We start from the raw sequence: 26,864 nt of genomic DNA on the forward strand, positions 1-26,864 counted from the left end.
AGGAGCATCAGAGGAAGAAGAGTTGTGATGGGGATGTTTCGGGGTCTCATCCCCATCTTCCTCCACCTCCTCTGTCACCTCAAAGGGCTCAGGTATAGATTTTGTCACAGAGCATATAGGTTTCCTGTGAGGAGTGGGAGGTCTGTGGAATTGAGACCTGTAGGCTGCCCATGAGTCCCATTGGGGCCATTGAATGGAAAATAGCATAGGAGGGCACATCCATGGGTTAGTGAGCCCATGTGTGCAGGTCCCTGATGCTCTGTTCCCTAGCTGTAATAAGGTTCCGTGCCTGCTGGGGAGGAGTGTCCAGATGAGAAAACTGCCTCCTCCACATCGTCGTCCTCATCGCTCAATAAAGGTAGAGCATTGGGAGATTCTGGCTGGTCCAGTGCTGTTAGTACCAGAAGCAGGTGATGCTAAGCAGAGGACACTTCCATAACTGACGAGTGAATAAGGATGATCGGTGCCGTCGTATACAGTGCCAAATCCTTCTGCGCTGTTGCCTTAGGTGGAAGTGAGGCCAGTGCCAACCCTTTGTATATAGCCTTCTTCGGTGCCATGGGTGCCAGTCTCAGCAGTTCTGCAGTCAGCGTCGATGAGCTTGGTGCCAGTGGGGGAGTCATCATAGGTGACTGATGTTGCAGTACCGTGCCCTTTGCGGGGATAGTTGGTGCTGTGGAGGAGGAGGCCGCTTTTTGCCTGCTACTCAATTCCTTTCTCTTGCCAGCTGAAGTCCCAGAGCAGACAGTGCTGGAGGTGCCTGGTGCATCAAAGGTGCTCACTCTGGAGGAGATCAACACAGCAGGTAGTGATCTTGCCAGAGACCATTTCTTTCCCGGTTTTCGGCTTGGAGGAGACGTGGCCCTTTTCCTCAATTTTGTAGCAGACTTAGCACTTAGTCTGCCCATGAAGGATGCACCCGGGGAGACCCTTGTGGGTTGCCTGGGGACCAATGTAGGAGTGAGGGATTTCTCCATTAGAATAAGTTTAAGGCGAAGATCCCGATCTCTCCTTGTTCTAGCTTTGAGATTGTTGCAGTGAGCACATTTCTGAGTTTTGTGTGACTCACTTAAGCATCAGACACATAAGGAGTGGCCATCAGAAATTGGTATTGCATCCTTACACGAAATACATCTTTTAAACCCTGGGAAGCCAGGCAAATTGAAGGTGTTCCTTTTTGTGCAGGGGGGGGGGAGAGGGGGGGAAGGGACGAGAAAAACAGAAGTTTTTTTCTTTAAACAGCTATTTAACTAATTAGTATAGTTATAGTTAGTGTTGTTTATTAGTAATTTGTTACTGTAAGATTAACTAAGGGTAATAACTAGGCTAACAATCTAATTGTTTTGAAGGTTTTTAGTGACACCACTAACAGACTCCATCTCAAAAGGAGGATGGTTGAGAAGGAACTGAAGGGGTTGGGGCATGCGTGTGCTAGATGAGGCACCAGCAGCGTGGCAAGACTGCTATTATGCACCCCGACCAGATACTGCTACTGAAAATCTCTGATCAACAGCACCAGGACACACTGACACCTGAAGCGGAACACCCACAGGGACAGCACTCAAAGAAGAACAGCATAGATGTTACTTAGACTTTTGTAGGACATTTGACTTAATATTTTATGACATTGATTAAAAAGTTTGCACTCTTCAATATGAATAATGCACACGTTAAATAGCTTAAGAACTGGCTAACTGACAGAGTAGTTGTCAACTGGGAATCATCATCATCAAATGGTAATGTTTTTAGTGGTAATGTTTTAACCTTCCGCAGAAACCAGTGAGGAAGCAGACACTAGTCATCATTTTTATCACTGATTTAGAAATAAATATAAAATCATTGGTGATAAAATTTGTAGATGACAAATATTGGCAGAGTGGTATATAATGAGGAGGACAGAACCTTCAAACAGAGCATTCTTGATTGGTTGGTAATTTGAGCCCACAAGGGGAGGGATAGCTAGTTTGAGCATTGGCCTGCTAAACCCAAGGTTGAGTGTTCAGTCCTTGAGGGGGCCACTTTAGGGGATCTGGGGCAAAAAAAAATCAGTACTTGGTCCTGCTACTGAAGACAGGGAGCCGGACTCGATGACCTTTCAGGGTCCCTTCCAGCTCTATCGCCTCTCTTTGTCCACTCTCTCCACTTTCCCCCCTCCCTTCAGACAAGTGGGGGGAAGTAGCTTCTCCAAGCTCAAGCAAATCCATTGTCCCAAGATGCTTCACCCTGAATAGATGGTTGCTGAATTTTCATGACCCATCATTGTCTCTGCTCTGGCAGAGAGCATGACCTAGGCCCACTAGTCCATGTTGGATTCCACATTTACATAGAGGCAGTGATAAAACAATTTTCCATGAAGTAAAAACTTCAATGTCTTCAACTACCATTCATAAGCTGCATATAGTTTCCCCAAATCACGCCATGTCAAATGCATAATGTTTAACCAAAGTTAGTTGATTGCACCACATAGCTGCCTTGCAGACCTCAGACTGACAATTCTGAAGCAGGGTGGCAATGTTTCCTGTGCCCTGATGGCATATGTATTGATGTTCAGAGGGAGAGGCTCGCCAGCCAGCTGACGGCAAGTGGAAACATGCTACGACCCATTTTGCAGTATTCTGAGACAAGATAGCTTGGCCTTTTGATGAGCTGGATATGGCTGAAATGGAGATGAGAGAGAGCCTAGAAGACTTAGTCTTGTTGAGGCAACAGACAGCAAAGCTCTGTAGATGACCAGAGTACAGAGCTTCTTTTCTTCTAGTTTCAAGTGTGGCTTCAGAAAGAAGACTGACAAGGTAATGGATTGGTTCAGGTGGATTTCCAAAAGCACATGAGCGTGAAAGCTGGAGTCTGGTTTCATCACCACCTTGTCCATGTGAAAGGACATAGAAGGTGGTCTTGGCCAGAAGAAGAGCTTGGAGCTCGCTGACTCTCCATGCTGATGCAATGGCAACGAGAAAAAACTTTTAAAATGGTAAGATGATATATTGAGCACTCTGATAACAGTTCAAAAGGAGACAGCATATGCTTCAGAAGGATGACACTGAATTCCCACATTAGAGTTAGTCTCTCACTGGAGGGCAAACATGAAGGCCATTGAGGAATTTTGATATTGTAGGAAGTGAGAAATACACATACGACTGTCCTGGAGGGTGAAGCAGAAATATTGTGATGAGGTGGACTTTCAGGGAGCTACACATTAGTCCTGTATGTTTTCAGAGCAGGATATGGTCTAAGATGTTTGGTAAAAGGCTTCCGCAGGGTAGATATTATTTTGAGTTGCCCAAATGGAGATTCTTTTCCATTTTGAGGAGGATGTTTCCCTGGTGGAAAGTTTCCTGCTCTGTATAAGAATTTGCTGAACCTGTAGGGAACAATCTCTGTCACTGTTGCTCAGCCAGCCAACATCCAGGGTGTCAGATCCAACAACATTAGTCCACATGCATTATCTGACATGGTTCTGGGATATTAGGACCTGGCAGATCAGAATGTGCATGAGGCCACTCGGACATCTGTAGCAGATCTGATAATCAATATGTCTTGGCTAATAGCTCACTATCATGATGATTAAGTCCCTGTCCCATCTGATCCTGGGAATCTGTGCGAAAGCGCTTGAGACCACTGAAGAAAGAAAGCATCTAGCAGAGATCCTGGGCTCATGCTTCCTCTGGAGTAGAAGTTCCAGTACTTGCTCATCACCAAGGAAACCACCAAAGTCTATGGTGGAAGTCCCCACTGATAGAACGCTCCATGTAGGATGGATTTCTGCAGTGACCACTCATGATTGGTTATGTTTCTGCTCAGAAAATCCACTAGGACGTTGCTGACCCACAGGAGGTGTAGAGCTAGTGAGGTCGCTTCAAAACTTGGTTGCTTCCAGACAGAGGGGATGATCAAGCACTCCTTGTTTGTTTATAGAGTGCACCACCAATGTACTATCTGTCAGGATTTGCACCATGCAGTTCCACAAAACAGGCGGGCATCTTATACAAGCCACTGTGATAGCTCTCCATTCCAGGATATTCATATGTAATTTTTAAATCTTCCTGAGATCACGTGCTTTGCTTTTGAAGATGGTTCAGATGGGCACCCAGTCTGTCCCTGATGAGCATGACTGTTGGTGACAGGACTGAAAATTTCACTTATCTAATCAGCATGTGACCTGCCACAGGACTTGAGGTAGGACTGTGACCTATCTGCTTATATGATGTCTGGATGGTAAGTACATGTATCTCAGCCATAGGCAAAGTCTGGCAAGCAGTCTGACAGACAACTAAGGGGTTGGGGTGGATGTAGAACTACAGAATGGGGTACCTGATACGTCTTCAACACATTTTGCTGTTGGTGTTATAGTGGATGGAGTCTGACACCGAGCTTTTACTGGGTCTACTAGTCCCTTGTTAATGAGGAGGGTAACCCTGGCAGGACCAAAATCTTACAGGATGTAAAACCACTTGTAGGACTTCTCTGAGATAACTGATGTCTTGATTTCCAGAGTCTCAGCAATCTGCACAAGTTGCTCCTGGAATGCATTCAAATCATCTGGTGCAGAAACCAATGCTAAGGATTGGACTTCATCTGGCAAAATGAGGAAAAGATCTTTAGAAGGCAAGACAGAGTACTGATGTTGTTTTGCCCCTCGACCCTATTCCTCTCAATATTCCAGCATCAGCGGTCAGGGAGCTGGAGAGGGAGACTTTTTCCTTGAGGAGACTAGCTTCTTGATGCCTGTGAATGTAGGCCCAGTACCCCCAAAAGGACCCTGGTGGCACCTGGTATGCTTACATTTGACACAGGCTGTTGACTTGACCAATACCAGTCCCAGCTGGTAGCTGCAGCCCTCTTGGTGGCGTAGCTCACAGACCTCAGAGGGGAAGGCTCCCTGTTTAATGACAGGAAAATTGGTGCCTTGGTGAAAGCAAATGGTAGACATCTTCTAGGGGTGATGCCAATGTACAGGACTACATCTATACTAGAGTCTATGACAGCATAGTGCCTTAGTGTGACGCAGGGTACACCTACAAAAAGGAGGAGTTCTGCCAGTACAGTAACCACATCTCCAAATGATGTTAGCTATGCCAATAGAAACCCTCCTCTGTCAGCATAGCTTTGTCTACACTGGGGGCGGTTTGTTGGCATAGCTGCGTCATTAGGGTGTTTTCCCCACACACACACACACGCCTGACCAAACACAGCTAAGCTGGTATAAGTTTTATTTGTCAACAAGGCCTTAGGTCCTTTCGGTACCAGAGTCTATACTGACGGATCTCTCAGCACACCAAGGGGGATCTGGTTCAGTTCCACGCTCCTTCCTCCAAGCCAAAGTTGACACTGCTAGTAGCACATTCAGCAGCAGAACATATGCCAGCCGCATCTGCTCCTTCTCTCCATCCCTCAACACCATGTAAGCTTAGAGGACTTACCTACAGATGTTTTGCTGTGCATATCCTTGTGAAAGGACACAGAGCTCCTGTCTCAGTGCTCAGAGTAGCCCGTTTCTGTGCTCGCCTTTGAAGCCTTCAATATCGAAGCTAAGGTCAACTTCAAACCCAGTGCTGGTGCTGATGCCACTGTCAGTGCTGGCTCTTACCTCAGTGCCAACTTTTCCATGGCAATCTTATCACCTGGCTGCGCTATGGCGATACAAAGAAGTTTTTGGCACACGTTTCCTCTGGTATCAACGAGACCTTCATGGACTATTCCAGAACTTCAGCCTCATTCATAACTTGTACATCTTCACATCGAAGGATAAGCATGCTGAGCAGCTGCTTGGAATACAGGCTTCTCTCAGACACGAGGCACTGACTGTGCCCGTCCTAAAGAGGAATTATAACCATCTAGTCTGACCTCCTGCAAAACACAAGCTCACAACTATACTAAGTGATTCATGCATTGATCACAGTAATTGTGGTTTAAGAAATTAATCCAACCTAGATTTGAAGACTTGATTTACATTGGCTTTTTACAGCACCCAGTGTATATATATAAATTACTGTTTCAGACTGTATTCTGTTTGAAAGAAAAATATAATCACAGCATGATCGCTAGCTCCTAGGCAACCACCAATTTTAGATTAGTGCTCAGCTCATCATTATTAGGACGTCACCCAAGTTGAAGTCCCACATGATAAACACAATTTTTCTTTCTGTGTGTTACAGACTTATACTTATGGAGCCATTTGCCCTGTTATCCATTCTGATTTTAGAGGCCTATAAGAGATCCCCGCTCAGGGCCAGCTTTAGGCCGATTCCCTGGAATCGGGCCCTGCATCTTAGGTGCCTTTTCTTATTTTATTTATTTAAAAAAAAAAAAAAAAAACATTCACCTGGAGGTGGTCCGCTCCAGGGGTCTTTGGTGGCATTTCAACGGCAGGGGGTTCTTCGGTGCTGCAGAAGACCTGGAGCGGACCCCATGCCACCGAAGTGCCGCCAAAGCCCCAGACCACCACCAGGTATTCAAATCGTGCCCCACAATTCATCAAGCCAGCCCTGTCCCCGCTGGTACCCCACCTTGGCTTTATCAGTTAGAATACTGAGCCATAAGATCCTGTGCTTCCAAGTTAGTGATAATTCTAACAGATTATAGTAGCTTTCAAACAGACCACCATCAACTGTGCTTTTACTAATTCCATCCTTGCTCAGTAGGTTGGGATGTTAAAAGCACAGGCATTCTCCCATCAGGTTTCAGTAATGCCAACTATGTCAATTTTTACCCCCTACAAGACCATTTCAAATTCCTCTCATTTGTTAATAAGGCTTCTAAATCACTGGAGTGCCATTTAAATACCAGCATGACAGACATCTTAAATAAATTCCTCAGACTTGATACATTTCAATTTACAGTAGCTTTCAATTAACAGTTCTCCAAGTAATTTTCAATCCATGTGATGATATCCATATTTAATGCAAATTCAATTCTTTTCTTGGATTTTTGAGTCATTTCTCAGTGCTTTACTAATATGTTCTATTCATCTATTGATTTAGTAATTAAACACAAAAAAACAACAACTGATTGACATTAGACACCCAAGCTGCTCATTGCTAATAGCGTCATTATCCTTCAGGCATGCACTCGCTATCTCAATATTGGTTCAATTATTGTATTATTTCTAAATATTATCAATAACATTCAGTACAGGTCTAAATTTCAGAGGTGTTAAGCAACCACAGCTCCAATTAAAGTAACAGGATTTGTGGATACTCAAAATCTTCGGGGGGGGGGGGGGGGAAGGTGGATTAGATCCCAAGGCTATGTTCACACTACCCCACAGTTCAGACTATAGGGTGCAAGAATAGTGGTGGGCACCAAAGTGCCGAACTGTAACTCCACTGGGTGAACTTCTTCAAACAGGGTTACGTAACGAAGTTAGAATATTTTAGTTTATGCCCTCAGCACCCATGTGGGGGGAATTAATGCAGCACTTTGCTGCATACTACTGTTCACACCACCATATCTGAACTGTGGGACAGTGTAAACAAGCCCTAAATTTTAGTGTACTTTAAAAAAAAAAAGTTTTCAATGCAATACCACAATTCCAATAATCACATAGACAAGTAAAGCTTGACTTAAGTTGGAGCCTCAATATTTAAACTTAGCTCTGAAAATTACTACAGGCTGATTGTTCCCTGGACAGGCATACACAGTAACTCCATGTAAGACAACTCTTGACACATAGATGAGCATTTACAAGAGTAATGTGCTTGTCATTTCAACCTTGACAACCAGCATGACGACATCATTAAGCTTAAGCTTCCAAAACATTTAACACTTGATTCTGCAGAAAACACAATGCTAGATGTTTTGAAAATAGATCACTTTTTTCCCCTCTTACAAATACATGGTGATGCCAGACATATGCTTGTTTTCAAAACAACAACTGTTAAGAAGGAAGAACGCTCTTTCTGAGGTTCTTGCCAAAAATAACATTCTATGGTTTTGTGAAATATGACAGCAGGCAGCTTACTAAACTCAGAGAGTAATGAAGAGGGGGGCAGTTGCATTTGGCATAGTATCCCATGTTTTACACCCCTTTCCGTCATTTTTAAGATTTGCATTGAGCATCTTTTAGGATCAATTGGGGGGGGGGACATACCTTGCATTGCTCTCCAGTAAGCATTTCCAGCAGACCAAAAATCCCCACACAGTGTCAGATAGTCCAGAGGAAACCATATAAAACAGAAAGGTGTCATGATGGCTTTTTACACACCACGGGGGGGGGCGGGGGGGGGGGACAGGGGAGAAAGAAGTAGGGTGAAAAGTGAAGTAAAAGAGTTCAGAAAAACTAGGGAAAGAAAGAGAAAGACTGAGGTGTGACGAACGAAAACAGGAAAAAAACCCACAAAACCCAAGTGAAGAGAAGAGACAGATAACTCCACCCCCCCCCCCACAAAAAATAGAGAAAAAAATTAACAGCTTCATTTTAAGTTGTAGGATACAAGGGGAGAAGGGATTGTATCAGGGCTTTTCAGCTGCCACCACCACCCGTTTTCAGCAAGATGGGATAGTAATCCCAATGAAAATTGAAATAAGCCCATCAAAAAATGCACAGAAATTAAAAGTTTAAGCAAAATCACCACAAAGTAAAGAAGTTAATATTTCAAAACACTCCAATTCATCCACAAATATTTCTTGCAACAAAATCACTGCTCAAATACAATTGACAGATCAGTTGACTAAAGTACTTTGAGAACTACTGCTGAAAAGCACTATATAAGAATAGGTATACTTAGTAATAAAAGATAAAATACCTGGTTAATTTGAACCTTTTCTGCATAAGCAGTAATACATTTATATTAACTAAAATTCCTATTTGGGTTAAGATTTCTTTATGCCATACAAGAGGATAGAATTATAATTCCAAAACATGCCCATTACCATCTCTGCCACAAAACCTCCTGAAGATTGCAGATCCTGCTTTGGCAACAGGCCACCTTACTGAGCAGAAAGGTCAGACTGCTGAGAAAGGACCACAGGGCTCCTTGAAGGCAGACTTGTGCAGGAGATACAGACCCTAAGTACACCCAGTGAAGTCTTTAGGATGGTAATGAAGTAATAACTTTATTTTTAAAAAATCCCCTTTTTCATGGGTATTACAACATACAAGAGATTTTAGATAATTTAAAAAAAAAAAGTCCCTGCCCCAAAGATTTTATAATAGTATTTCAGATGCAACTAAACAAGCAAGAGCAATATTGGATTCTCTGACAAAACTGTCAATTAGGTATGTTAATTGGCATACCTCTACTGGATGGATGCTCCTGCATTTAGTTTAGCAGTCTGTTTATGCTCGCCCAAGTTTTACTCCACATAAATGGAATGATGGAGCAGAACAGGATGACTTCCTCACACACCTGTCTATAATGTGTGGGGGAGGGGAAATGGGGAGAAGGAGAGAGAGAGAGAAATGCATGATCATGAGGGACTTCAATTTGACTGACATATGCTGGACGTCTCATGCTGCCAGTGTTAAAACATCCCTGGAATTTCTAAACATTACAGATGACAATTACCTAACTCAATAACTGTGGCAACCAACACAGAGGAATTCTATATTAGACCTTGCCCTAATAGACAAAGAAAGAACTGATTACAGATATAAAAGTTAATGCTAGTTTAAGTACAAGTGACATTACTCGATCACATTTATAATGTGGAAGAAGAATAAAGTCCAATAATATATAGACTTGGAGCTTTACTAGGGTCAATTTCACTAAGCTGAAAACAAATACAAGCTAAATCAGCTGCAAGAAAGAATTTAATCAGAAAAATGTGAATGATAATTGGCAATCATTTACAAACACCTCACCAGATGCCCAAAAAGCGGCAATGAAGGAAGAAGGCTGTGCTGATTAAAAACCAACTTGGTTTAGAAGGGACATGAAGGCAGCTCTAAAAACCAAACTATATATACATACATGTGGGGTTTTTTTATTTTTATATTTATTTGGGGGAAGTCCTATGTCCTGTGCTATACAGGTCAGACTGGATGATAACAATGATCCCTTCTAGGCTTAGAATCTATCAATCTTTGAAGAGGGTTTCCAAATGGTCTTTCAAGTTTCTAGGCACAGTAAACTTTCCAAATCCTCTCTTGTAGCTCATCATTCCCTGCCAGTCATTACTTTGCTCCTCAGTCAAGAGATGACAGAGCAGGTCCAGGACACAGGTGGATGGTTATTCCAGGCCTCAGGAGGGAAACTTCTCTCCTCCCCTTATTTCCACTGAAGAAACTCAAGCAAGTAATCATCTTCCAATGCCACCACAGCATGAAATAATGTTAGGAGCATCACTAGTATTGGTCTGGTGTTCCAGGCCTCCCTCACTACTCATGCATGCTCTTTAGGCCATTTTTTGGTAGGGGATGGGGGGGTTAATAAATGTAAAACACTTGCCTTTGTTAGGATGGACAGTAACCTTGGAATCCAGCAGCTACAAAGTGGAGAATTTCAGTTATGGAAGGAATTACAAGCCCTTGAGACAGGAGTTGCAACTTTTGCATTGACCTGATGCGGAAAAGTTAAAGAGAAGAAATTTTTCCCTTTTTTTTAACCTTAGGCAGAAAAATTATTTACTATCTGTGTGCTTTATAGGCACATATTGCTCAGGTGCAACCCAGCCCCCAGAACGCCACTGGACCATCAGTGCCACAGTCCAGAACAACAGAAGCAGAAGGAAAAGGACATGTGGAGATCTGCAGGCACTTTGGACGAAGGTTCAAGCTTCTAAAAGACATGGTGGAGCAGGAATGGCAATCCCTGGCTGAAGCTGAGAGGATGCTGCAGAAGTTGGCAGGGTGGCCAAATACATTGCCCATGACTGTGCCATGAGACAGCAGCAGTCTGAGGTTCATGCTGGGCATCAAGATCAACAAGAACCAGAACAACATATCACCTGCTGTTATGAACTCCCCTCCAAGCTATCATGACCTGCAGCCAGTTACTTCTGTGTAAGGCTGTTAATCACTCCCTAGATGGAAATGACCATGAGCAGTTTTATCCAATGCACTCCACCTCTTGCAGGCACGGTGGAGTGATGATAGGTACTTCCCATACATGTGACACTGTACTGTACACCTTGTTCATCTACCATGTTTATGTGCATAGCACTTTTTTAAGATAGCTGGACTACTAATATTATTCACTTTGATTACATTCTCTTTGTTCAATCCCTTTGAAAGAGTACTTGGACAGCAACAAAAAGGGTGAGGAACTTCACAACAATCATCTTCACAATACATGCACAAGTAGTTTTCCTATATAGGTACACTGAGCAGATTACTGCGCTATATCAATCTAATTTTCCCATTCCTCCCTCCAAGCCTACAACTAACACCTGTTAGAGCACATTCTGGCTGCTTGCAGGAAGTCTGTAAAGAAGCACAATCATCTCCCCAGACTGGGCCAAAGTATCCTCTCTAAAGTAAGCCTGCTCAGAACACAACATTTCCCTATTGACATGAATGGCATTATAGATGGCGCTGCAGTTCAACCAGCTCTGTAGGCAGCACCATCTGGTATTCGGTTGGCCACAATCATACTGAACAGGGTCTGACCGAACCTTTTTCTGCCAGGTGCTCTCATGTCAAGGTACAGCTTAATGAGCCAAGGTAGTAGAGAGTAGGCTGGGTCTCTCAAAAAACAGTGGGCACAGACACCGCGCTGACATCCATTTTAATTGTAAATTCCTGTTTGTCCCAATTCAAAAAGGTCTGATCTTCAGAATACTCTGATAGCATGCACTTTGCCATGAATCCCACAAAATTATACTGAATATCCCGCTGTAGTCCATCAAAGCCTGCAAAACAATGGAGTAGTACCCTTTGCAGTTGACAATCATAAGCACTCTTGGGGGAAGGGGAAGAAGAGGAGGGGAGGGGAAGAGGGGATGAAGGGCAAATAATGGGCATGAGTGCCATCAATGGCTCCAGCGCAGGTCAGAAAGTCTATGCATTCAAAGCTGCTACTATATGTCAAGGATATTAGTAATCTTAACTACCCATTGGTGAACCAGTTATTTCTGTCTTGCAGACCTCTCTATCGCCACAGTACGGACTGTTTACTTGCCATACCAAAATGATTAGTCATTGACCTGTAACTGTCTGAGGTAGTCAACTTCCAGATGACAAAAACTTCTGAACTGACCTGCGTGTCCTGGCACCAAATGGCTGGGAAAAGCTCACTGCACAGTTCCAAGAAGGTGCCTTTCCTCACGTGGAAATTCTGGGTCCACTGCTGTTTTTAGTCCAAAACTACCAGTCTGAATAGGGCAGAGGTCCACAAAATGTGGGGCACAGAGGAACGTTTGGGGGGTGCAGCAGGGCCTGAGCCAGCCCCTATAAGGGGCGGGAAAGGAGTGCCACCCCACTCCTAGCTGGGGCCCTGCCACTAGCCTCAGCCCCCTTACCCCTGTCCACATCCCCCCAGCCCCTTCTGGAGCCACAGTCCTACTCCCAGCCCCAGCTCCAGGGAGAGGGGCATGACCCTGAAAAGTCTGGGGACGATTGGAATAGGGACATGGCACAGCTCTAAAAGCCTGCATTACTTGTCTCCAGTGGCTCCAACCAGAATGCAGACCACAAACACAGGCAAAAGATATGTACTTTAACAAGTTGCCAGGCAAATACCACATCCACCCATGTGCTCAGAATGGATAAAAAAAAAATTCCCCTAAATTCACCGCTGAAGTCTGGAAGGAGCAGCTTGGAACAGTGCAATGATTCAAAACCAAGAGATATGGTCCCAAGAAGCAAGTGCCTCCACTCAAGTCAGTACTGGGACAGTGTTCATTCAGTAACTCCAGGATTGCTCAAGTTACCCTTTGCAATGTGGCTGGGCTTACTCAAACTAGAGGTATTCCACTCGAGCTAGTCAAGTATACAAACCCAGGCTAACAATGCAGTGAAGTAAAGCCCTATATTCCATTAATAAAAATCCAATCCTTCCAGTCTCCTGTCCTTGCTTTCTTTGTCAACAGAAATCTTTAGGGGTGGAGCAGTTTGTTTAAATAGCTGAAAATGAGGCACAACCACATGAAATGATTTCAAAATGTATATGTACCAAGAGCAATTTGAGTACTGCATGTGCTCATAGCTGAGCTAGGCAAGAGACACATGACAATGCTGTCAAACAATGACTCATAACTTCTAGATACAAGGAAAAGCAGATCGAAGAAGACAGTTGCAAGGTAGAAAAGTAAAAAACTAAATACTGTAAAGAACATTTTACTTTACACAACTTTAAGTTTAGCAGTCCATTAAATTATAACTTACAATTGTCTGAAATATTTTACCTACTGAAGCCACAAGTAACAGAAGAATACAAGATTAATAAGATTAGAGAAAAACTATTTTTCAGTTTCTTTACATTGTGCATTCGATATCACTTCCACTGTTTTCCATGCACACTCCCATAGAGTTCCCCATTTATGTGGATCCTTTCAGTAAGCAAGCAGAGGAGAGAAAACATTTTAAAAAACAAGAAAATACAATTGTAAAACAAGAACTGACAGATGACTCAGCTGAAAATATTGTTTTTACTCTTTTTTTAAAAAAAGCATACGTCCACACACAAAACATATTAGAAATGATTGGTTGGTTGCCCTAACTATTCTCAACTCTGCCCTATAATGATACAATGAAAGAGGGAAATATATGTAGCTATCTAATATGCTATCTTTCAAAATCAGTTTCACAAGCTGTGAGATCACAAACACTGATGTACATAAATCACAACTGCAGATTTAGTTCTGCCAATCTGTGTGTAACCACCACCTAATCTTGGATCAATCGGAGGAAAACAACCCAAAAAAAGTCTGATTCACGATGCTATATTTCTTAAAGGATTTATTTTTGAAAAAGTAGCTGCAACTTATACAGGTTTACTTCTACATTCTGAGAAAACTCATTCTATATTCAAAGAGTAAGTTGCTGCAATTTTGGGGAGCAAACTATTTTTCCACACAAAGTGACTGAACCCCTACTTTGAGTGCAAAACTCAGCTAAATCTTAACTCTAGAGATGAGAGTGCGCCTTCATAATATTAAATGACATTTTCAGTTGATAATCTCTCTTTAAAGGCAATAAGCTGAAAGTAAACATTTTTGAAATATTTACACTCATTCTTTATACAAAAAAATTAAAAACAAACAAAACATAAGGCACGTGTTGCATGCACTTTCTGTATATACACCTCTAGCTCAATATAACACTGTCCGCGGGAGTCAAAAAATCTTACCGTGTTATAGGTGAAACCGCGATATATCGAACTTGATTTGATCCACTACAGTGTGCAGCCCCGCCCCCCCGGAGCGCTGCTTTGCCATGTTATATCCGAATTCATGTTATATCAGGTGGTGTTATAATGGGGTACTTCAGTCACTGCCAAATAATGTCAAAAGTGTCTATCTGGATCTGGACAGAGAAGAAAAATTACTTTGACAAATCCAGATTTGATACATGGGGTTTTGTGTCATTTATGCATTCCAGGAAAGAGCAGGAACCTATAATACCCGAAGGAGAAATAAGTTTTGCAACACTATAAAAAGTAACCAGTAAGGTGGAACAAAAACAAAACAAAACAAAAAGAAGCAGCCCTCAAGTCAGATACACAACTTGATCTGTAACACAAATTACAAAATAGTTGGCCTTACTACACTGGTTGCTTTTTCATTACTAATGTAGTTACTGTAGTAGTATAATCCAGACTGTTTTTGAATTTTTGCCTGCTAGTTGATGAATCCACGCCAACTAGAGAATATCACCATGTCACAAAAAGATAGCCACCACTCATTTGCTAACAATCTACTCCTGGGGAATTCTGTGCAAAAAATTAAAAATTCTGAAACAAAAAATTAAAAATTCTGCACAGTTAAAATTCTGCAGAATTCTGCCTATTTTATTTGTCAAAATAACACACCAGTTTCAATTATTTTTGGTCATTTATTACATACATACTTGCTAACGGGTGTTTTTAAACAAACAAAAAAGATTCAGGAAATCTTTTTTGACATTTAAGATTCCTGACCCCCCAGCGCCCTACCCTATCAGTCTCCCCAAGGCCATCCTTACCCATGCGCAAAGTACGCAGCTGCGTGGGGCACCAGGAGCCCTGCACAGCTGAATGCTGCTCCAGTCCTGCTCTGCCCCTTCCCCATGGACCCCACCCCTGCTCCACCCCACCTCTTCCCTCCCACACCCCAACCCCACCTCTTCCCAACCCTGCTCTGCCCCAGGCCCACCCACACTCCCCCGAGGACTGCAGCAGGGTTGGGTTCCCAGGTTCCCCCAAGCCAGCCCCTCCCCCCCCCCATTGCTCTGGGATATAACTCCTGTAATGGTGAGTTCTGAGAACAGAATTTGAGAAGTAACTCCTCCTCAATATCTTGCCTCGCTAAAGTGCCTATTACCAAACAGGTGTTTTATCCATTGCAAAACATCTTAAATTTCTGGCTGAAGGGGATTATTTAAAAGGGACTGTACCCTTTGTGGTATTTACACCAAAGTGTCAATGACAAATGAGCCACAGGCTAATGGTATCATTTATGAAGGAGGCCATGGCAGGGACTCAGAGACCAGATCAGAGTTCTCTTTTCAAGGTGTCCTCAATCTAGAGTGGTCATTCTTTAATCCTTTGGAAACAGAGACAATATTTCACCTCTTTTGAGTAGAGCAGCAGAATTTTCTAGAGGATCTGAATACTGCTTTGATCTACCTGAGGTGGTTGTGCCTAAGAAGAAATAGAAGAATGGGCATTTGGATGGACAGGACATCTTTCTTAGTTTCCCCCTACCCTCTCACTTCCTTCTCATCAAGTTACAAGTCATTATGCTAGTGCAGACTGGCATTTATAGCTTGTCTATATCAGTCCAGGTTCCTTGCCCTAACTCAAGAGACCTTCTCTCAGTTTCTTAGAACACACATTTTCTTAGAATATTGCTCCTGGGGGAATTCTGCATTACTGTGCATACAATTATTGAGCCCCGCATATTTTTAGCTTTTGCTCAGAAAAAAGCTTCTGCCAAAATGTTGCTGCAGTTCAGCCTTTTGCCCACCAATCAGGGCGCTGTGGGGCTAGAACAAAGCAGCAGCTCTCCCCTACCCCCATCCAGCAAGGTAAGAGAGAGAGCCTGCTTTCTTTGCAGCGGGCCAGGTCAGGAGACGGGGGCTATGGGGAGACCCAGGGCCATCCCTCACTATTCTGGGGCCCTATGCAGCTCCCTTCTTGCCCCCCCCAGGCCTCCAATATTAAGGGGGGGGGAAGGGAAGAACACTAACAGTTATTAAGGTTAACATAGGAAAGAACTGTAGACCTTAACCTCCAAAGTTGGCAAACAGACAGTAACTGAGAGACAATCAAGGATCAGGTTTTTCATACCCTCCCCATTCCAGAAGACTGGAACAGAAACCTTATCTACACTGAGTTTTTCCCTAATCTCCTATGGTTGCTATAGCTCCATCAGGGTTGCAATGGTGTAGACCAGTTACTAGCATTTTTATTGTTATGAACAGGTGTAGATGACAGTGACCTACTACAATTGTGGGATGTTACGAAAAAAACACCAAGTAGACTCAACCCAAGGGATATTATGCATGAATGCCCACCAACAGTTTTTCTACAATAAATGATTCTACAGTTCACGTTAAGACACAATACGCCTACAGCGACAATCTGAAGAAGGTAATGTCATGAAGGAAAACTTTCAGCTACTATCCAGTTAGATGGAAATTAATTTTATATGGATACATAGAGAAAATGACTATATTAAATGCAAATGTCATGCTTTGGGCAACCTTTAGGAATTTCGTTGCATACTTGCACTGTGGAGAAATGCACATAAGTCATACTAAAACTCTGTTCATGATTATTAATAGAAGTTATGAGAGTTAGCACAGCATGGATTACTTTTTTAATCAACAGTGATGTCTGCAGAGTATGAACTCAGAACAGATGTTAATGATACTTTCTGCATCTGTACATAACGCTCTCTTCCAATTACCAGCATTTGTTTCATGTCACACCATATTTAACAAATTAAAAAAGTCTCCAAATATCTACAGAATCAGTATTAATCTACAAACTACAGAGAAACTATTTGTATGCTGCCCAACTCCAAGACAAAACGTGAAACTAATGCTTTGCCAATTTCATACAAAGCCCATTCTGAAACATCAGCATTCTGTTGAAGTTCTTCCAGATAGTTCAATGTAGAACTAAGATCCAAGCAAACACAAAAAACTCCACAGGCTTGTAAAGAAAGTTGTTCCCCTACATACTATCAGTATTCACAAAAAAAACACTAATTTTTTAATACAATTACTTTGGCAATATGTAAATTACATATCTTGTGTTTTAGGCTTAATAGTTCATGTGTGTTGTTGTGCTAAAACTTAAATGAATTTGACCTAAAATAGTTACTTAGTAAGCAATCCTTAATATCTTGCCATCTTAAAACATACAATGTAAAACATCAAAGATTGTTACATTTCCAAGTTACGCCCAGTCAAAAAAGTCCAATAAAGATCATCATAAATATGCAGAAAGAAAAGTGTTTTCAATATGTGTGGCCTAGAAGTGCTGCTGGACTTAACACAGTTATTCTTAACCCTATATAAACATTCAAATTATTCCAAGACCCTTATTCTGATACCACACACATCTATTACAATGAGTGGGAGCTGATATATATCAGTAAGACAAGTCCCCAAAGTATTGAGAAAGCTAAAAACTTCCATGAAGTAGAAATTAAGGATTTTTGAAAAAGCTGAATCTAGACCAGAGATCGGAAACCTTTGGCATGCAGCCTGCCAAGGTGGGCCAATTTGTTTACCTACCGCGTCCGCAGGTTCAGCTGATTGTGTCTCCCACTGGCCGCAGTTCACTGCTCCAGAACAATGGGGGCTGCAGAAAGCAGCATAGGCCAAGGGATGTGCTGGCCACTGCTTCCGGCCACCCCCATTGGCGTGGAGTGGCGAACCGCAGCCAGCGGGAGCCACGATCAGCAAAACCTGAGGACGCGATAGGTAAACAAACCGGCACGGCACGGCCAGCTAGGGTGCTTATCCTGGCAGGCCACGTGTCAAAAGTTGCCAATACCTAATCTAGACCTTTACCAGGTACGACTACATACAAAATCCTAAATTTAAGTAACATTAAGTTTATGTTAAAACCAGTCTGATTTGCAAAATGGGTAAAATTAAGTATGGTGTGTCGGTTTAAAGGTTTACTGACAAGCTTTGGTATTTATTGTTTGGTAGGATTTCAAAGGAGAACACATTCAGTTAACACTTATCTATTTAATAGTTAGCACTTTAATGTAACTTGAATCAATAGTCTGAAGAAATCTCATTTGCAGAATTATCCTGTTTCCTCTGCAAGAATGTCACATATCACAACTGTTATAACAGCAAACAAAAGAACCATTCCACAGACTTTCATTTTGATCCTTAACTTACTGTCTAGACAGTTGACATTAGCAACAACAAAAAAAAGGTTTCTTGTGCTCTGAGAAATCAAATATCAATTTTTCTGTTAAAAATAAGCTACTGTGCTACCAGTGACAATAATCACACTATGGGTTGGTTTCCAAATTATAAATTTTGCAGTTTCTCATGAAGATGTGAAGAAAAAAAAATCTATGCACAAATTAAAAAAATAGTTAAGCAAATGGATGTGATGCAGTTTCAGACAATATTTTCATTAATGCTTCCACGCATTCAGTTTTCTGGGATAATTTTCAGGGATAAGTGGAAGGATGGCTACAACACTGAATTAAGGTTTGTCCACAGTAGGATAATACCCACTACAAGGGTGCGATTTCTAAAGCACACTAACATATTGTACATTAACTGGTCCGAGACCCTGTGGATGCACCCTAAATGTTTCCCAGCATGCTCTGACATACTACATTAAAAGGCAGTAGGGAACTTTTAGTGTGCATCAGCAGGGTCTACTAGACCAGTTAAAGTGCAACATCGTGTGATTTCTCAAATGCACTCCCATTGCCACTCTGTGTAGATAAGCCTAAAACTCAGGGTCCTACTTTGAGCAGGGAGTTGGATTAGATGACCTCCTGAAGTCTCTTCCAACCCTAATCTTCTATGATTCTATGATATCTGGGTTCAATTCCTAGCACTGTCACAGGCTTCCTGTGTGATTATGGGTGTACTCTCTATGCCTCAGTTCCCTGTCTGTAAAATGGGGGTAACAATACTCCACTTCTACCACTTCTTGTTCCCCTAACTTATTTAGATTGTAAATTCTTTGGGGGCAGGGACTGTCTCTTCCTCTGTGTTTGTCCAGTGCCTCACACAATGGGGCCCTCCAAGCACCATCACAATACATATAAAGATAAACAGAAGAAATTGTCTGGAAAATGCACATTCATATACTGATCTCTCTGAACAATGAGAATGTATCCAGATCCCTACCCTTAAGATTACTACTAGATGTCAGAAATATCAATTAAAACAATGAGCCCCAGATTTCCTACTTCTCATGAAGGGTGTCCTGCTGGCACTGAGAGGATCAACAGAGCTCAACATCGTTGTAGCAAAGCATGCTGAACACCCAAAATATAATATATTATTGGCATAAGTGACGTAACACACCATTTACAATAGCTGTGAATTGGCTGCAAAGGATATTGAACTATGTTCACTCTGTTCATACCAGTGGTGCTACCATTTTCAAAAACTTGATGGGCACTATATTGTAAAATATGAATTAATGTAACCTGTTAAAAAAAAACAAAACAAACAAAAAAACTGAAGTACTATGCAACCTGTTTCAGCATACAATACAGTGGTACGTAGACACCAAGCAGAGACACTACTGCAAGAGCAGAGTACTAGCCAGCAGAACTGCAAAAACACTTCTTGCTCACGCTTTCCCACAAGCAAGAAAGGGAGATTTGGGAAAGCATACTATGGGAGGATTTAGAACCAACACAGAGATCTGAGTGCATGCACTACACAACATATTTAAATCCCTACCAGTAGCTCAGGGAATCAGGGCACACATTATCCTACACTCATTAACTTAAATTAGAGCAAGATCAGGCTCTCAGAGCAGAAGCCCTGAACTTCAAAGAGAAGATTTTAAAAGACAAAGGCAACAGTTAGGCACCTAACTCTCACTGACTTTCAATGGCAATTAGGTGCCTAACTACCATTAGCTTCTTTGAAAATTTCCTCAAAAGAGTCTATTCTACTGAGGTACTTACACTGCCCTCCTAAACATAGCATGAGTGTCATCCAGAAGTGTATAAGTAACATGATTAGCATCTGTCACATGCAGTTCTTCCTTCTTTCTCCCCGTAATGGAAGATTGTGTGAGTATTCTGTATTACATCTCCACCTCGATAGAACGCTGCCCTCGGGAGCCAAAAAAATCTTACGGCATTATAGGTGAAACGACATTATATTGAACTTGTTTTGATCCACCAGAGTGTGCAGCCCCCTCACCCCAGAGCACTGCTTTACCACGTTATATCAGAATTCGTGTTATATCGAGTTGTGTTATATCGGGGTAGAAGTGTATTTAATAAATGAACACCGTGCTTACATGTATCATGTGTTTATATTAATAAAGGTAAGGTTGAGCAAGAGTGCTTTGCACTTGGAGCAGAAGGTGGTAAAGTTTGTGGTGGGTCTCAGATGCTGGATTATTTCATCCTGCAGTTCTGGAATCACTCTCCAAGAAAGCCACATGTCCTGCACAGAAGAGTCTATCCTTGGGGTAGACAATCTTATTGTACCTGAGAAACAGGGCTGTTGAGAGCAGTCTTATCCACAGTATCTTATGTATGTGCTTCAGAGCTTGCAGGAATTGTTTAAATAAAATAAAATCAGAGGAATCAATGCAATAATATTTGGAAGCCAACCTTATGCACAACTCCACCAGAGAGGTCCTTTGGGGCCATCTGCCTATCCCAAGTCAGGATAAAGGAGGAGGATTGGGCGTGGGGCTAGCAACTCCACCCCGTAAAAATCAACCTGCTACAGAAACGCCAACAATAGAGACAACAGAGACTTTTACACTGGAAAAAGAAGGGTCTTCAATTCGAAGATGCATGACACTGGGTGGTAAAAGCCATGAGGAAGCCACTAAGCCGATTACCCTTCTTGCAACCAGGAGGATTACCATGGGCACATGGAACGAGAGGACCATGTACGAGTCAGGAAAGATGGCGCAGGTTGCAGCAGAGATGAGGAGTAACAACCTGACCCTATTAGGCATTAGCGAGACAAGATGGACGCAAGCGGGACAGAGACGACTGTTGACAGGAGAGCTCTTGCTGTATTCAGGACATGAAGAGAGCGATGCACCCCACACACAGGGAGTAGGCTTCATGTTGTCCAAGCAGGCACAGAGAGCACTGATTGGTTGGGAGGCACATGGTCCCAGGATCATCACAGCATCCCTTAGAACTAAAATGAAGAGGATTAAGATGAATGTTGTTCAGTGCTATGCTCCAACTAATGACAGCGAAGAGGAGGACAAAGACTATTTTTACAAACAGACTCCAGAAAATATTAGCGATTCTCCCAGATAAAGACATCATCATCCTTATGGGAGACTTTAATGCCAAAATTGGACCTGACAACACAGGATACGAACAAGTCATGGGGATCCACGCTCTGGGAGAGATGAGTGAGAATGGAGAGAGAGTTGTGGATTTGTGTGCACTTAACAACCTGGTCATAGGAGGTAGCATCTTTCCTCACAAGCGGATCCACAAGAGTACCTGGGTATCACCAGCAGGCACGACAGAAAATCAGATCGATCATGTCTGCATTAGCAAGAAGTTTAGAAGATCCTTGCAGGACGTTAGAGTTAGAAGAGGAGCAGACGCAGCGTCCAACCATCACTTAGTAGTGGCCAGATTGAAGCTGAAGCTGAAAAAGAACTGGATAGACACCTCAGACAGAAGAGTGAAGTACAACGTCAGCCTTCTGAAGGACTATAAGACCAAGGAAGATTTTGGACTGAGGCTGAAGAATAAGTTTTCAGTATTACAGGATTGGTCTGAGGAAGAGGAAGACAGTGTACTAAACAGATGGCAGAAAGTGAGAGAGACACTTATGACAGTATGCCAGGAAGTGCTTGGAATTAAGAAACACCAGCAGAAAGAGTGGATCACAGCAGAGACCTTGATCAAGATAGAAGACAGAAAAAAGAAGAAGGCAGCAGTCAACAACAGCAGGACTAGAGCAGCAAAGGTCAAAGCTCAAAAAAAGAGTATGCTGAAGCCCACAGAGCAGTGAAGAGGAATATCAGGAAGGACAAGAGAGAGTATGTGGATGAACTGGCAGCAGAAGCGGAGCAGGCAGCATATAGCTGTAATATGAAACAGCTGTATGATACTTCAGCAAGCCAGAACGTCCCGTTAAAGACAAGCAGGGAAAGTCTATAACAGGAATAGAACAACAGATGAACAGATGGGTGGAGCACTTTGAGGAACTCCTGAACAGACCAGCACCACCCAATCCACCAGATATCAACTCAGCTAACGAGGACCTCCCAATTAATTGCGATAAACCAACCAGAGACGAGATCAGAAAAGCTATCACCATGATGAAGAATAGGAAGGCGGCTGGACCTGATGACATCCCAGCAGAGGCCCTGAAAGCAGACCTGGATGCTTCAGTGGAAATGCTGTACCCTCTCTTTGAGAAGATATGGGAAGAAGTGATTCCAGTAGACTGGAAAGAGGGATATCTCATCAAAATCCCCAAGAAAGGAGACCTTAGCAACTGTGCCAATTATAGAGGAATATCACTCCTGTCGGTGCCAGGGAAGGTCTTTAACCAAGTCCTCTTAGAGAGAATGAAGGATGCCGTCGATCCACAACTACGAGATGAGCAGGCAGGTTTCTGGCAGAACAGATCATGCACAGACCAGATAGCAATGCTTCGCATCATAGTCGAGCAGTCTATAGAGTGGAATTCCTCGTTGTACATCAATTTTGTTGACTATGAGAAAGCGTTTGATAGCGTGGATCGAGAGACCCTTTGGAAGCTCCTTCGGCACTACGGCATCCCAGCAAAGGTGGTCAACCTGATTAAGAACTCATATGACGGTATACACTGTAGAGTGATCCATGGAGGGTAGCTTACTAACAGCTTCCAGGTGCAAATTGGAGTCAGGCAAGGATGCTTGTTGTCACCACTTCTCTTTCTCCTCGTCATCGATTGGATTATGAAGACATCCATCTACGAGCGTAGGAACGGAATCCAGTGGACATTGTGGACCCAGCTTGATGACCTGGACTTTGCTGATGACCTTGCACTCCTTTCGCACAGTAAATAGCAGATGCAAGAGAAGATCAACCTAGTGGCAGCCACGTCATCACAGGTTGGCCTCAACATTCACAAGGACAAGACCAAGATCCTTAGGATTAACTCCACCAGCAATGACCCAGTCACACTGAAGGAAGCCCCCTGGAAGAAGTGCAGTCCTTCACCTACCATCATCGACCAGCAGGGTGGCACAGACGCAGACATCAAAGTAAGGATTGGTAAGGCAAGAGCAGCCTTCTTACAGCTCAAGAACATCTGGAGCTCTAGAGATCTGTCTTTGGCAATAAAAATTCGACTGTTCAACTCCAATGTGAAATCAGTCCTACTGTATGGAGCTGAAACCTGGAGGACAACCAAAACAACCATCAGGAAGATCCAGACCTTCATAAATAGCTGCCTCAGAAGGATTCCCAGATCCGCTGGCCAGACACCATCGGTAACATCCACCTCTTGGAGAGGACCTGTCAACTCCCAGCAGAGGAAGAAATCAGAAGGAGAAGGTGGGGTTGGATAGGACATACAGTACGCAAGCAGCCAGCTAACATCACCAGACAGGCACTGTGGTGGAACCCCCCAAGGCAAGCAGAAAAGAGGCCGTCCAAGAAACACCTGGCGACGTGACCTTCAAGCTGATAGCAAAAAAATGGGCTATACCTGGAACCAGTTAGAACGAACGGCCCAGGATAGAGGACTCTGGAGATCTGTTATTGGCGGCCCATACCCCGATTGGGGTGACAGGCATGAGTGAGTGAATCTTATGCACCATACAAACAAGAAAAATGTAATCAAAAGGCTATTTTATTAAAATCAACTATAATTTTTCAGTGCAGAACTGAAACACTTACACAACACTTCTACCCAGAAATCTTATAGCTATATCCAACATTGTTGTAGTTAAGTATTAGTCACATTTCACAGATGGAGAAACTGAGGCACAGAGACTATGTCTATACTACAGTGGGATCAAGTTGCCCAGTGCAGTAGACAAACTTGCACGAATTGGGCTTGAGATACCATGCTAAAAATAGCAGCATGGACATTCTGGCTCCAGTGGTAGCTTGGGCTCCCAAGCCCACCCGAGCTCAAGTAGCTAGTCTAAGGGCAAGTCTACACTACGGCACTACATCAGCCAGCTGCACCAATGCAACTGCTCAGCTGCAGCATATCTAATGAAGACTAGCTATGCTGACAGGACAGCGCTCTCCCATCAGCATAATTACTTCATCTCTGTAGAGGCACAAGCTATGTCGGCAGGAAAGCATCTTGGTGTGAGAGCGTCTCCCACCTACATAGCAACTGTGTGGGCAGCGCTTAAGTCGATGTAACTTGCAGTGCTCGGGGTGGGGTCTCTCTCTCACACTCATAAGTAAGTTATTACATAAATTACATCTACTTACACAGTAGTGTAGACCAGCCCCAAGTCTCAGTAGGAGCCAGCCACACCATTTGTTCACACCGCTATTTTTAGAAATAAACATTCAACTTTTTTTTTTAAATCACAACTTCTGTGAAAGTTTTTAAACTACTTTTGTTACAAGTAACACCTACTATTACTATATGTGAAAAATTAGAGGAAAAAGTATTCCTCTATTTTTTCAGTTTATTTTGTGCATTTGACAACACTGGGTATATTGAGTTCACAGCTCTCCTGCATGGGCTGTCTGTCTCTCAGATTTTTGAATAGCTCTTTCCCACAGCAAGGCACAAAGAGAAAAATATTTTTAAAAAGGGAAATGCAACTGCAAAGCCACAAAAGCTGACAGAAGGAATATTTAAACTTTTTTTTAAACTGCCTAGATTTTAAGACAGTGTGCCTTTAATGGACAAATTAGATTCCTGTTAAGTATTACCACTAACTTCAACGGAACTGAAGTAAATAAGCCAAAGACATATAAAAAGCGGGTGGCAGAGAGAGAAATCAGAAGCCAAAGTAGCCTTTTTGTACTCTAACCACTAAACCACACTTCCCCCCACACAAAAAAGAAAGATTTCAGAAAAACAGCTGCTCGGATAAAGCCACAGGTCGCATTTGAGATGTCTGGAGGGGCAGTTAAGGGACATCTCTAATGCGCATTTTAGGAAACAAAACCTATTTTAGAACTCATAATAACGAGTGTGATGGGAGCCAGCAGTACCTCGGGGACAGGGGAGAGATTCACGCGCGCTGGCCGCAGCGAGGGGCACCCGGCACGGCTGCGGGCTACCTCTACCGTGTAGCAGCTGGGGAGGCGTTCCGCGCGCGAGAGTGGCCGGGACAGGGACGCGGGGGGGTTACACTATTATCCCCCCACCCCGCGCCGCCCTTCCTCGTGGGGGGTCCGCAGGGCGGGCTCACAGGCACTTCGGAACCGCGGGGCGGAGGCGAAGCCTTCGGCCGGGGTCCCCTTTTCCCCCAGCCGGAGCCCGGGATCCAGCTCCGCTCTTCCCACAGCCCTCGCCCCTCAGAGAGCCGGGCACCCGCAGCATCAGCCTCTGAGTGGGGCGGGGGGGCGCCCCTCACAGCCCCACGCGCTCCGGGAGGAAGGGGCGCGGGTCCGGCAGGAGGCCGGGGGCTGGCAGGGGGGATTATCTTTCCGGGCTGGCGGGGCGGGACCAAACCGCCGCCCTTTGCGGAGTCTACCTCGGCGGCAGCTGGTCGCTCACCGTAGGGGGCGGGGGGTGGCTCAGGAGAACCCCCAGTACCCGCTGCGAAGGATGCGCGTTCTGGGTCGCCAGGCCCCCACCCGCACTCACCTCGCGCCGGCCCCTCACCCGCCTCCGCAGACAGCCTCCCTGCGTACGACTCCTCTCGGCTTGCCCCGTGTCCGAGACCCCCACCGCTGGCGGCCCGCCCCAAGACACGCCCACTCACCCACAAGTCCAGGGGGCGGGGCAAGGTCCACCAATGGGACTCGGAATTCTCGGGCACACAAAATGATTGGCGTGCGCGAATGGCCAATGGGGAAGCCGGAGGATGCGGAGGGCGGGCGGAGAGGCGGCCTGTCACTCAAGTGGCTCGATCAGGGAGCCCTGAGTGACCTGCGTGGGGAGTGGACCCTGAGGGAAGTGGGAGGAGGACTCCTTTCCCCCGGCTCACCCATCCCGTGCACAAAGGCGGGCGCCCCCTTACGGGATCCCAGCACAGTCCGTTCTTCTCCCCACGCACCCAGCAGCCCCCTCCCCGCACAGTTACTAGGACCTCTCACCACCACACACACAGTAGCCCCCCCCAGTGGCCAGAGTCACCCCACACACAGTTACCTGCTCCTCCAGTAGCCAGAGGTTCTCGCACACACACAAAGTTACCAGCCCTCCACCCCAGGTTGCCAGAACTATTTGCCCCCCCACACACACACACAGTTACCAGAGCTTCTCTCCCCCCACCGCCCAGTTACTGGGGCTACCTCCACAGTTACCAGCTCACACACAGTTACCAGAGCCACCGCCACGTCCCCTCCTACACTGTTTCAAGGGACCCACCCAGTTACCAGAGCCCCTACTTCCTCTACGAACACACTACGCACCTCTACCAGGGGCCATCTGCCCTCCCCTCCTCTCCTCTCCATACACACAGTTACCAGGGGCCCTTTGT

The 26,864-nt window shown here is 44.1% G+C and overlaps 1 protein-coding gene across 3 annotated transcripts in view; it reads right to left on the reverse strand.

Annotated features, from left to right (window-relative positions):
- WASF3 (WASP family member 3) overlaps positions 1–26,099 on the reverse strand; it is a 159,353-nt gene extending 133,254 nt beyond the window's left edge. For all 3 annotated transcript variants that reach the window (XM_050937259.1, XM_050937260.1, XM_050937258.1), the window contains exon 1: positions 26,027–26,099. The gene's annotated coding sequence lies outside the window, so the exon portion shown is untranslated. The remainder of the gene's footprint in view (positions 1–26,026) is intronic.
- Positions 26,100–26,864: the final 765 nt, after the last annotated feature.

The sequence above is a fragment of the Gopherus flavomarginatus genome, chromosome 1 (genome assembly GCF_025201925.1).
Source record: "Gopherus flavomarginatus isolate rGopFla2 chromosome 1, rGopFla2.mat.asm, whole genome shotgun sequence".
NCBI lineage: Eukaryota > Metazoa > Chordata > Testudines > Testudinidae > Gopherus > Gopherus flavomarginatus.